The sequence below is a fragment of the Arvicanthis niloticus genome, chromosome 22 (genome assembly GCF_011762505.2).
Source record: "Arvicanthis niloticus isolate mArvNil1 chromosome 22, mArvNil1.pat.X, whole genome shotgun sequence".
NCBI lineage: Eukaryota > Metazoa > Chordata > Mammalia > Rodentia > Muridae > Arvicanthis > Arvicanthis niloticus.
The window spans coordinates 39,126,527-39,140,197 of record NC_133429.1 but is presented as its reverse complement, the minus strand read 5'-3'; the positions used below and the strand labels follow the sequence as shown (position 1 = coordinate 39,140,197).

Here is a 13,671-nt window from a genome sequence, read left to right as displayed (position 1 = left end):
TATTTTTGGATGATAGCAATAGTTACCAGTTAACTTGGGAACATTATGGGACATACTTTTAAATAACAGATTAGTTCCATTGAGGCTGGAGATATAACTCACTTGGTGTAGAGTACTTGTATACAGTGCTGGAGGTCTGGGTTTGATATATAGCACCTGCCACGGTCTGGCACATCTGTAATCCTAGCACTCGGAGTCAGAAGTTAAGATTTATCCTCATCTGATGAAATTCAGGCCATCTTTGGGTATATGAGAGTATACTTTAAAAAAAAGAAATATGTGATATACAATAGTTGAAGTTGTGAACAAATTCTTACATGCAAATACTAATTTCTTCTCTATAACAATACTGAGCAATTTAGATTTCTCATTAACAATGCTAAATAATTTAGATTGAAATAATGCAGGTTACCATCAGTGTTTGTGTAGCATTGTTAGGTTTCTTGTTACTCTTTATGAGTATTTTTTAAAAATTATGTATTTAGTTTATGAGTACACTGTAGCTGCCTTCACACACCAGAAGAGGGCATTGGATCCCATTACAGATGGTTGTGAGCCACCATGTGGTCGCTGGGAATTGAACTCAGGACTTCTGGAAGAGCAGTCAATGCTCTTAATCGCTGAGCCATGTCTACAGCCATCTTTACAACTTTTTGAAGTTGCATTCATTGGAAAAATTTGAGGCTCTCTATCTGTAGCCTTTCTGTAACAGCAAAGAGCATGTAACTGTGTAGAGTTGGTGGGAATATCCTGAGTAAAGAACACATCAAACTAAAACGAGTCAGCCACAGCTTTCATTGCCTCACACTTAGGGCATAGCTGAGGATGACATTGAATTTGGGATCCTCCTGCCACAGTTTAAGTGCTGTCATAACAGGCATAGTGCCGTTCCCATTGTCTGCAGGGCTAGGGACTGAAACTCAAGACCACCTTTCTGCATGATAGTCAAGCACTCTACCAAGTGAATTACAGCTCCACAAACTCTCAAGCTGTCTCCCCCTGCTACACAAGGGATTTAAGATGATTTTCCTAGTCTTCCTACTTGGGTTTCCTAACCCTGACCATGAGATAGCTACTCTGTGGCTATCTTTATCTTGCATTAACGGTGCTTAGGAATTTGTGTATGCACATTGATTCTGTTCAGGTATGCAGGACATACTTTGAAAAGTCCATAGAGTGTGGTAATATGTGCCTGTAATTGCCAGCACTTGGAAGTGGAAGTTGAGAATCTAGTTTGAGGCTAGCCTAAGTAAGTTACCAGTGAAGCCCCATTTATGTGTCTGTGTTGTACAGGCACTTGACTGTCAGATCAGAGGACAGCATATGGGTTAGCTCTTGCTTTCCACACTCCAGCCTAGCAGGCTTATGGTCAGATGGGTGAGTATCCTGTCTGTACATCAGATCTCAATGTGAGTGCTGAGATTAAAAATGTGTGTCACTATAGTCTGTTTTTGACTTGAGTTTTAGGAATCATGCCTTCAGGCTTTTGTAGCTAGTGCATTTATCCAGTTAAGGCCTACATTAATGGGTGGAAAGTTCCCACACTCAGTTTATAGAAAGCTATAGCCTGTTTCTTTAACTTACTAAAATCTAAAGAGTAATGCCTAGCAAAGAAGGAAGCACCTACTTTCTTGAGTGGAAAAAAAAGACCCCTTGGCAAGAGAATTTGGTGTGGTAGGTAGGAATTTAAAGACTGCTTGTTTGCCTGAAGCAGATATTGAGGAACGAGAGGGATTTTGCGGTCTACGGGGAGAACTCATGTGGATTCCCCTCTGTACACAAGTGTAGTTGCCCACACCTCCCAAATTCATGTAAGTTGAAAAATAGCCTAAGTATCACAGGAGTGACTAGTGTGTATGAAGGGGCACAATTCAGGTAGCATTTCACAGCGTCTTTACAGATTCAATTGGGAAAGAGGGGAGAGGTAGGTAGGACCATGGAGTTTACAACTCAAATCAGGCAACGCAATACAAGGAAGAGAAACACAGGTGAGTGAGAAATGAAGAGCTTGTGCAATGCTATGGCAGTGACAATGGAGCACATTTAATATTTTTGCTCTCTATTTTGTCATCTTCTAGTCATGATTTTGAAGTTGAGAACTGGGGTTAAATCTTAGGTTATGTAATTTTGTGGTTTTGTTTTTCGAGACAGGGTTTCTCTTTATACCTGGCTGTCTTGAATTCACTCTGTAGACCAGGCTGGCCTCGAACTCAGAAATCCTCCTTCCTCTGCCTCCCAAGTGCTGGGATTAAAGCCACCACCACTAGGTTATGTAATTTTTAGTTACAGTTAAAATGTAGATAAAAGTAAATTTGGTAAGAACTTGGACCAGTGGTGAAAGGAATGTCAGGAGTCCAGTTGCTATAGTCATACTTTTTGAGGAAGCAAACCAGAGTTACTCACTGAGATCAATAGTACGAAGTACTATTTTGGGTGGAAACAACTTTTTTCCGTTGGGCAGTGGTGGCACACACCTTTAATCCCACTGCACTTGGGAGGCAGAGGCAGGAGGATTTCTGAGTTCAAGGCTAGCCTGGTCTACAGAGTGAGTTCCAGGACAGCGGTATACAGAGAAACCCTGTCTCGCAAAACAAAACAAAAAACCCCTTTTTTCCCACAGGCCAATAAATACATAAAAGCTTACAGGTTTGTACTTAGGTGGTAGAAAGTTTACAATATTCATATTTAATGAACTGCCTACTTTGAAGTAGAAATTGAGAATATTGTATAGGTATGGTTTATTTTTAGAAGTAATATTCTTAGCTTTATCAAGGCTTGGCAAGTATTGAGTTTTTAGGCTCCATTTTATTTGTAGCAGTTCATTCACATGCATCTATTTTCCAGGAGGAAATGAATGAATAAAGCTGTGGACAAAGGCTGTCATCTTAACTTTGCAGTTTGGTGGTTATCAGCCTAGCCACAACACACAGCTTACCCATTCACTCCCTGTTTGAGGGTGTGTGTTATAGAATGGGTTTTATACTTTTAGCCTTTGATTTATTTTCGTCACACTTTATGGTAGATTTTACAAAGGAAGCTCTGAGGAGTTACGATGGGCAGAATGGAAGTTAGAAAATGCTCCTGGGATTCCCAGTTTAGTTACTTGTCCATCCCTATCATGCCAAGCCCCAATGTCATAATTTTTAAGTTATTGATAATTTACCTGTGATTATGAATATGTTTATAAATGAATATGTTTATAAATGTTCACTTCCACAAATCTTGAGTACCTATTCTTTCTGTAGATCTTGTGAGATGCTTTGTATTTAGGTTGGGGCGTAGCAAGCAGCTCAAGTAATATTTTGTTTTCTTAAAGTATCACAAATATTTATGCAGAGGCAGAAAGTTTGACTTAGTGGTGAAGAGTGTACTTTCCTTGGCAAGCATCCAGGAATGCTCCTCGCTCAGCAGCCACATCTGGTAGTACTTAACCTCCATGGTCACTTGGACTTATATGCACAGACACACGTATACATCATTTAAAAAAATTTTAAATACTGGTACAGACTCTACATTTGTGATTAACTGTCAGATACTGGGGGCTGAAAAGATGTCTTAGCATTAGGAGCACTGGCTGTTCTTCCAAAGGACTCAGGCTCAATTTCCAGCACTCAGTAGCAGCTCACAAGTGTAATTCCTACACAAGGGATGTTCATGGTACATAAATATGCGTGCAAGCAAACTTTTATACACATAAATGATAAAATATAAATTACAGATTATACAAATTTAGTGTAGAAGATTGGGCCCTGCCTTCTACTTTGAAGCATCTCACTCACCTAGGAGCACAGCTGATGTAGAAGATGTGTAAGTTACAATGCTCAGCTAGCAGCTATGTGAATTTACTGGTTCGTGGCTTTTTACAGCCAGCAGCTGATCTCAAGTTATCTTTAGAGAATCCACATGTCTTAGAAATGTAGGGTGTATGTGTCTGCACACAGAAACTACAGTTTGTAGCCCACTTTATTGTGCTGGTTTAGATTAGTGATCTGAGAAAGGTATACAATGATGTAGTTGCCTTCCAGTTATTTTCCTTGCTCTCATATGTACTAAGTACAGAACACGGCATCCTTTGTCAGGCACAACCTGAACTGTCAAATGAAATGTAAAATTCACATTATTTTTTAAGATCCTTAGTGTGTGTTTGTATCTTTATTTTTGAGTATTCCCAAGGGAGTTTAGTCTCCTTGCTTTTTTTTTTTTTTTTTTTTTTTTTTTTAACTTAGCACGGCTGTAAGCTGTACCTTTCTTTTCTTGAGACTGGGTTTCTCTGTATCACCCTGGTTGCCCTGGGCCTTGACCAGGCTGGCCTTGAACCCAGAGATCTGTCTCCCAAGTGCTGGAACTAAAGCTGTGAACCCCACACCCCGATTCTGTCAGTTTCGGATTCAATCCTCCCAAACGTTTTTGCTTAGTGGCAAAATTCACTTAATAGGAATCTGGAACTTAACATGCTGAGACTGAACTCCTCAGTTACACTTTAGTTGTTATGTCTGGTAACTTGGAGAGCTCCTCTTGATCCACCACATTTCACATCCAAATACATCAGGATATCCACCATCACCGAGTACCCAGGACCACTTCCTATCTTCACGCTGCTTTCTGCCCTTGATACCACAAACCGTCTCTTTATAGCACAGATACCGGTATCAGAATCCTGCAGTGGTTTGCTCCCTGTGTCTATCAGTAAAGCTGTAATATCTAAGAACTAACTTCCTTTCTGCGCTCTGGGTCCTACTTTCTCTGACCAGATGATCTAATTTGTCCCTTTCCCCCATTCTCAGCCTATTCCTGCCTTTTGTTATTTCTTCTCCCGTTTTTTCAGACAGATCAACATGTTCTTCCCTTTGAATCTTTGCATGGTACATATGGTGCTGCCTGGAGTATTGTGGTTATCTGTGCTAGTGTTTCAACTTTATCCTCACCATTTCAGCCAAAATAGGGTTTAGCAAGTAAAGATACACACACACACACACACACACACACACACACACACACACACACAAGCAAGCAAGGTCAGAGGACTCAGTTAACTTTTTGGTCACCCAGGGCTCTGGACATGGTAGACAAATGCTGCACTGGTCAACCTGGTCTACATTGATGTGAGCTCAAGGCTAGCCTGGAGTATATAGTGAGTTCCAGGACAGCCAGAACCACATAGTGAGACTCTGTCTCAACAAAAAAGTAAATAAGATATAAGACTCATCGAAGTTGGGCGGGGTGGTGCCTGTCTTTAACCCTGGCGTTGGGGAGGTAGAGATAGGCAGATCTGTGAGTTGGAGGCTAGACAGGTCTATAGAGCAAGTTCCAGGAAAGCCAAGGTGTTTGCTTAATACTGTGGAGATCAAAGAAAAGTTCTGATGGCATGTTAAAGTAGAAACAACAGTCTAAAGCATAGTACTTGGACCATGAGTTTTTGAGTGCTCGATTAAGTCAGCTTTATAACATTTTCTCGTTAAAGGTCTAAAAACTCTGTAGAAAGTGGTCTATAGCAACATTGACACCGGTGGGCCTGGGGACTGAGTTCTGCATTCCATTACAATTACCGAGTATCTACACACTACAGGTTTACAAGTTTTTCTCTTTTGTATTTTTGTTTGGTTTTTTGAAACAGGGTTTCTCTGTGTAACGTCTTGGAATTTGATTGGTAGACCAGGCTGGCCTCAAATTCACAAAGATCCACCTGTCTCTGCCTCCTGAGTGTTGGAGCTAAAGGGGTGGGCCACCATGCCTGGCCTTGTTTGGTTTTGTTGTTCTTAAGATAGGATCTCATTCATGCTGCTTTTGAACTTAGAAACATGCTTCTGCCTCTTACCTTTAAGAATTAGACCTTAGCCGCCCTGCCCAGCCCATTTTAGACTGCCTATAATGTCCATCTGATACTTAAATTTATTTACCATAACTTAAACTAGTTCTTATCACTGGCTATTTGGGTTATTTCTCTTTTTGTTACTATCAGGGGTCACGTATCTTTTTTAATCTTAGTACATATCTCTTCTAAAAATTATTTCTTCAAATACATGATTAAGAAAATGAACAGTTGTGGGGCAGTGGTGCCACATGCCTTTAATCCTAGCACTTGGGAGGCAGAGGCAGGAGGATTTCTGAGTTCGAGGCCAGCCTGGTCTACAGAGTGAGTTCCAGGACAGCCAGGAATACCAAGAGAAACCCTGTCTCAAAAACAAAACAAAAACAAAAAACTGAGGCTGAAGGGATGGCTCTGGAGTTAAGAGCACTGACTGGCTGCTCTTCCAGAGGACCTTGGTTCAATTCCTAGGACCCACATGGCAGTTCACACCTATTTATAACTGTAGTTCCAGGGCATCTGACACTTTTACACAGATAAGCATGCAGGTCAAACACCAATGGACATAAAAGTAAATTATACATTAAAAAAAAGAAAGTGAACAGTTGAGAGTTTTGAACACATTAAGTTTCCCTGATAATTAATTTTTAAGCATACTTCTTTTTGTTTTTTGGTTTTATGGTAGTTTTGTTTTGTAACATTACAGATCCACTATGTGGCCTTTTAACATTAGGCAGGCACTACCGTTTGAGTTTTAACCTCAGCATCTTTTTACTGAATTGTTAGTAGTATACTGCCATCTAATGATAGGTTTGCATACATTTTGTAAATTGTGTAAAGGGTAAGTCCATAGTATTTTTCATTGGGAAAACTTTTCAGTAAAGAGATTCAGGATCTGCTGGGCATGGTGTACACACCTTTAATCTCATCACCCAAATCTGTGTGTTCAAGCCCTGCGTGGTTTACATAGTGGTTTCCAGAACAGCCAGGGCTGCAAAGTGAGACCTATCTCAACCAAAAAGGGATTGAGAGCCTGTGATGGCTAACACTGGTTGTTAACTTGGCAGGATACAGAATCACCTGGAAGGTCTGTGAGGGATGATCTAGGTGAGTACTGTAATTTTGGTCTAAACATGTATCATGCTAATCTAGGTCAAGCTGTAGTTCCAGTTCCAGAGGTTCCAGTATCAAAATGCCCAGGGCTTCCGTTGTGGGACATATGGTCATTGCAACAGAATTATGAACAAGGCATCTCTAAAGGGCAATGACTTTTCTAAATATAAACCCAAAAGAAGGCCTACACTTCTGGGGGTATGTAGTCGATGTTGCAAAGATAGCCATTGGATCAGTGAGTGTAATCCAAAAGAGCTGTTGAAGGTAATTTCTTACCATTAATTACCATTTTATGTCCATATCCAGTTGTACCAGGAAATGGTCTCCGGGGCCCAGCTCAGGTACCTCCAGCAAAACGCCTAAGCCATTTGAGCCAAAGAGTGGCATGCAGAACAGCAAGTGCAGGCATCATGTCTCTAGACTTGTCCACGAGTAAACGTCTTACTCTAGCTCGAAAAATTCAGTGTTATAAAATAGCTATTGGAGTTGATGGTCCTTTGCCCTCAGGGACAGTATGGATAATCTAGGAAAGGGATGGATTGACTTCTCAAGATTCACTGTGCATCCAGGAATTACAGATGAAGGTTTCAAAGGAGAAATAAAATGATGGTCTATGTCAAAGAGATGTAATTTAACACAGGTGGTAGGGTTGCTCAGCTGCTACCGCTTCCCTGCATCAAAGGCAAAGCCACGCCAGTAGAATGAACAGGAGAGGTCCCCTTAAAGCCTTGGCCACTGACTCAGAAAGCTCTTATTTCATTGAAAATGTCTGTTCATAATTTCCCACTACACCCAGTATAATTAATGGTTTAATTAATGAGAAAAATGATGCGAGGATTCTGGAATTTTAGTTTCCTTTAAAACAGAACATTATAGTGTGTTTTTGTTTTAATCTCAGGTGTTGGGATGTGGAGCTGTTTCGAGGTGACCACAGCAGCAGACCGTTATGATTGTCCTGTGTCTATCAGGCGTGGTTTTGTCAGCTGGAGATAGTTTCTGAGATTGTGCAATGTTTGGAATTGTGGGAACTTTTCAGAGGGTTTATAAATGCTAGGGCCCCGAGAGCCAGATTCGGTGGTTGGTAGTCATTCGGCAGGGGTTGGTTGCAGTTTATTAGTAGTCTTGCTCAAAGAAGAAACTAAAGGAAAGAAATTAGGTTCTTTCTCCTCTATCCTTCTTTTTCTATCCTTGAGGGCAAAGGTCCATAAATTCTAATAGCTATTTTATAACACTGAATTTTCCCAGCTAGAGTAAGATGTTTACCCATAGACAAGTGATAGGCTGTGAAATGGGGGTGGGATGGGGTAAAGAGTGAGACAAGGAGCCCACAAAGTAGCCCCACAAAGTAGCAGAGGCTGGCTATACGGGTTCTCATTTAAGGCTTTGGTTTTCAAACAAGTGTGTGCTGTCCTAAGTTCTGAATAAAATGTAAGAGTCGGGAGTTAATGCATTGGGAGATTAGTTTACCCTTAGCCCTAGGTGAAAGTGTATAGATTTGTCTTCTTGAACCAGGAAATGAGATGCTTCTCCCAGTGACAAAAGTGATGAATGTGCAATGTGTCTGCACATTGAAAGAAAGCATTGCACTGTGTAAGAGAGGCGAGAAAGACTAACTGGGCTGTCTGGAAGGAAGTGGCGACTATGTAATATATACTGACCACTTTCTTAGTGCTGTGAACATCAAAACCCATTTGGGCTCCTCATTTTAAGGAATAAAGGTGTAGATTTGCTTTATCTTGTAATCAAGGGAGAATGTGACAGGATTTTTTTAAAGGAATTATTTGCAAATACACAATGTGAACTACTAGAATCAAAAATTAAGCAAGCTAAATTACAGAATCAATTTAGAAACCAATGTAGCTAATGTCAGGTTTAATAAGCGCAAAGTCCGTTTTGCTGGAAGTGTTAAACTTATTGGAAGACATTAAGATAGATGAAAATCAATGCACATGTTAGGAAGAGTAGTATTGTAATGCAGTTTCTCCTAAATTAGTTTTTAGAATCGATGAAAATTGAATTAAAATTTCAAGAGATTTTGTTAACGGAGTGTAAGTAGCAGTCTGGTTGGAACTTTACGTGGGAGTCGAGAGGTGAACGAGTGCTAAGACAAGAAAGACGACGCAGGACTTGTTTAGCCAGGGACTGTGACCTGCAGTAGTAAGTACAGGCTCAGTACATCCGGGGGTAGAGCACAGGAAACAATATGGACAGATAGGAACGGTGCGTGTGAAGCTGGCTTGTGGTAGAGTGGGAATTGCTGAAGGCTATACTGAGGGGCAGATGGTACAACAGGATAGTTACCTCGTGCTATATAGAAACATCAACTCTGGGTGGGCCAAATAAGTACTGGATGTTAGAGGCAATAAATAAATAAATAAATAACTGACCTTGGATTTCAGAAGCCTAGGTATTTTGTTTCCTTATTCAGACCAGTTTTACATGGTAGTCCAGGCTCCCTTGAAACTCGTTCTGTAACTCAGGCTGGCCTCTTAACTAATTCCTGGCAGTCCTGAAATTGCCATTGATGAACTACCACAGCTGGTGCAAAGAGTAATTTTAATACATAATAATAAAAGGGCAATACTGGTTATTGAATACATTAAGAACTAATGATAAAGTGGAAAGAGGAGGGAAGGTCCTATCCTGGGAGAAGAATTTTGAAATACGCATCTCACTGAAGACTAATGTTTATAACAGGGCTGAGGCTCCAGCAGTAATAGAGCACTTGTGTGCCTAATGACCTAGGTTTGGTCTCCAGTGTAAAAGTGGGGTTGTTCTTCCTGTCCCTGAGCTCCTGAGATAACAATTCTGAGACTTAAATTATGTTTACAAACACCATGGCCATAAGCTTTGGCTGTTCCCCGACTAGCTCACATATTAATCATCCCGTTTTTCTGTTGTAAGTTCTGCCACGTGGGTGGTTACCTCTGTTCAGGTTCCATGCTTTCATCCTCCTTCATGTTCCCAGATTGTACAGATTTATCATACTAGGGAAAGTCTAATTGACACCTTGAGTAACACGTCAAGTGGGTGGTGCTAAACTGTACTGGTGTTTGAGAGGCAGAGGCAGGAGGAACTTGAGTTCAAGTTCAGTCTGGGCTTTGCAGCACCCCGTCCCACAAAAAGAAAGGTGGGCAGAGGGAACGACAGACATGAACTGACACTTCACAGAAACAGTCCATAGATGTGAAACGCAACCTCATTAGAAATCTAGGACATGTACATTAAGATCACAAGGGCTATTTTACAACTATAAGATTGGAGAAAAGCAGTTGTGTATTTTGGCTCAGATATGGTACAGTAGAAGACAGGGTAGTTGGAAGTGTGGATTGGCCTAGCATGTCTTGTGATGTATGTGCTAGAGAAATTTGTCTTCACATAGGAGATACTTACAAGAATACTGTAATGTCTTTAAGAGGGGGAGGGGATCAGCTCAAATATCCAGAATAAATAGTACAATCATACAGTAAAACATTTTGTAGCTTGATAGCGACTCTTAGCCAGGCATGCCAATTTGTATGAGTCACGAAATTGACTTCAAGAAGTTAGAAAAATTCTTACTATTCCATTTATGTACGTTCTGAGAAAGACAAAATTGCAAATGTATAGGGGTTTTGTATTAGGAAAGTTATGCAAGAAAGCAGTACAAGAAAATGATTAACAACATTCAGCATGTTAGTTGTAGGGCAGGGAAGTAGAGGGACCCAGTCAAGGAGGAGATCCTCCAAGACAACATATGTGCTCTGATGTGGCTGACAAAACAGGTAGCTCTCATCCTCTAGTCTCCTGCTTGGGCTGTAAATAAGTCTGTGTCTGTCTGTCTCTGTCTCTGTCTCTGTCTCTGTCTCTGTCTCTGTCTCTGTCTCTGTCTCTGTCTCTCTCTCTCTCTCTCTCTCTCTCTCTCTCTCTCTCTCTGTCACACACACAGTACCATAACCTATTATATAAAATATATTCTAGACAATTTAAGCTATTATGCCTAGAAAAAAAATCATCTTAGATATTTTTCCCAAAACATGACAAAAAACACTACTTTAAAACAATCCTTTGCTTAGAGAATTTAAAAGTGAAGAAAGGTAATGTAAGTTGAAAAATGATTTAAAAGTTACCCTTGCTTTGAATTTTTTATTTCAAATCAAATCAAGGCATCTATTTCTTAGGAATGGGATTGTGATGCTGTCTTTCTTTCAGAGCAGCCCTGATGTTATTCTTAACATAGCACTGGGTAGAGAAAAATTACGGTGTTAGACAAAGGGTCAGAACAAGTGCAGCTAAGGAATAGTAAGTTTAGGCCAGCAGCAAGTAAATCTAAGCTTCAGGTCCCAGGTGATGCCTCAAAAAGAACCAGCATCCATTTTCTTGGGACAGGACAGTGAAACATAAACATGCATCCTGTTCATCATCAGCCTCTCCTGAAGCATACTCCTGGGAAGTGCTCTCCTTGAGCTAACGCTGATGAATCTTATTCCTTTGTACCTGACCATAATCTTTCTGTGGCAGACTATTTCTTTCCCGGGAGAGTCTCTTTGTTTCTTTCCTTCCTTCCTTCCGTTTTTTTTTTTTTTTTTTTTTTTTTTTTTTTTTTCTTTCCAAATGTTAGTTTGAATCCAAGCACTAACATAGTTATGAAAGGAAAATATACCCAAGTCAGTAGTACCACATGCAGACACTAGGTGCTGCTCTGGTGCTGTGATTGCCGTAGCGTAAAGCAGCCTGAATTGAAATCTTAACAAATTTCAATGTTTAAAGGACACGCACAAGCCAAAGAGGTCACCTTCCCAGAAAACGTTTTTGAAACACCTGAATTCTCTAGTAAGGCTATGGGAAGTTTCCAATATAAGACTAGACCCTAAAGTCTGGGAAAGATGGTTGACTTTTAAGACAAAAGTGGAGACATGACCTGTGATGATTAATCTCAATTGTCAGTCTGAGAGAGGACTTGGAGATAAGACTCTGGATATATATGCCTTTGAGGGATTATCTTGATTAGGTTAGTTGAGGTTAGATTAGCTAAGGAAGGAAGACTTTCCAAAGAGGGTAGCACAATTCCATGGGTTATGGCATAAAAAGGAAGGTAGCTGAGCATTGTCATTCATCTCTATGCCTTCTGATTGGATGCAATGTGATGAGCATTAGACTCCTGCTGTCTTTTGTCCTCTACAATGAACAGTGAGTGGTGAGCCAAAAATAAACCCTTTGTCTCTTAGATTGTTTTTGTCAGGATACAATATTAGAATAGAAAGGTAAGACACTCATTTAAACAATGGGTGTGGAAGATGCCTTAGTTGGTAAAGATGATAGTCATACAAGCATAAAGACCTGAGTTCAAGCCCCAGCACTAGCATTAAAAAAAAATTGACAATGGGTGGTGGTGTGGTGCAGTGCGGTTTGGTGTGGTGTGGTTGCTCATGTTTATAACTCTAGCACAGAGTTGGGGAGAAAGGGCAGAGCTTTCTGGCCTGCCATTCTAGATAATCAGTGAATACTGAGTTCAGTGAAAGATGAGGTGGAGTGCACACATGTATGCATACTCTTAGAGTTTTACTGCTGTGAACAGACACCATGACTAAGGCAACTCTTAGGAAAAACATTTAATTGGGGCAGGCTTACAGGTTCAGAGGTTTAGTCCATAATCTAGGCAGGAGCATGGGAGTGTCCAGCCAGGTATGGTGCAGGAGAAGCTGAGAGTTCTACATCTTTGTCTGAAGGCCGCTAGAAGACTGGCTTCCAGGCAGCTAGGAGGAGAGTCTCAAAGCCCACATCCACAGTGACACTAACTCCAACAAGGCCACACCTAATAATGCCATTCCCTGGGCCAAGCATATTCAAACCACCACATCTGGTCCCCATAGGCTTGCTGAAACACATGAGTCTATGGGGGCCATACCTAGCTGTAGCTAATGTAGAATACATTTAATCCAACTTCAAAAGTCCCCATAGTTTATAGCACTCTCAACAATGTTAAAAGTCCAAAGTTCAAAGTATCTTCAGAGATTCACACAGTCTTTTAACTGTAATCCAGTATAAAGTCAAAAAACACTGGACAGAAAACCAGCTGGGCAAACTCCAGACTCCACATCTCTGTGTCCAGTGTCAAAGTGCACTTCAGATCTCCAACTTCTTTCATGTTTATTGACTGCTGTTGGCAGATCTGTCATTCAGCTGTAACAAACTTAATTCTCTTGGGCTGGTTCCACTCCCTGTTAACAGCTTTCCTCGGCAGGTGTCCCACAGCTCTGATATTGCTAACATCTTGGAGCCTTCAAGGCAACTTCCACTTTACAGCTTCTGATTCCAGTGTCTGGGATCCACACAGGATCTTCTGGCCTCCTTCAAAGAGCTTGAGGCTGTTCTCCGGTACTGTACTTTGTAGCACTCCAGGCTCTGGTTGACTCCACTCCACTGCTGGTGCTGTTCTTGGTGATCATACCATGATACTGGCATCTCTTTATTCAATGGAGTCTTCTGCTGCAACCAGGCTTCACCAATAACCTCTCATAGGCTCTCTTTATGGTGCCAAGCCTCAGTTTCTTTGCATGACCCCTTCAGTTCTGGGCCGTCAACTGCAACTGAGGCTGTACCTTTACCAGTGACCTCCCTGCCCTCTCACAGTGCTAAGCCTCAGCTGCTCTCCATGACCCCTTCATACCTTCAAAACCAGTACCACCTGGGTGACTCTTACACATTACTAGGTGCTGCTGCAGCACAAGGTACAATGTTGGCTATCTCTGGAACACAGCTTCTTTGTTCTC

The 13,671-nt window shown here is 41.0% G+C and overlaps 1 protein-coding gene across 1 annotated transcript in view; it reads left to right on the top strand.

Annotated features, from left to right (window-relative positions):
- Cpsf6 (cleavage and polyadenylation specific factor 6) overlaps positions 1-13,671 on the top strand; it is a 58,767-nt gene that overhangs the window by 31,182 nt on the left and 13,914 nt on the right. The gene's annotated exons all lie outside the window — the stretch shown is intronic.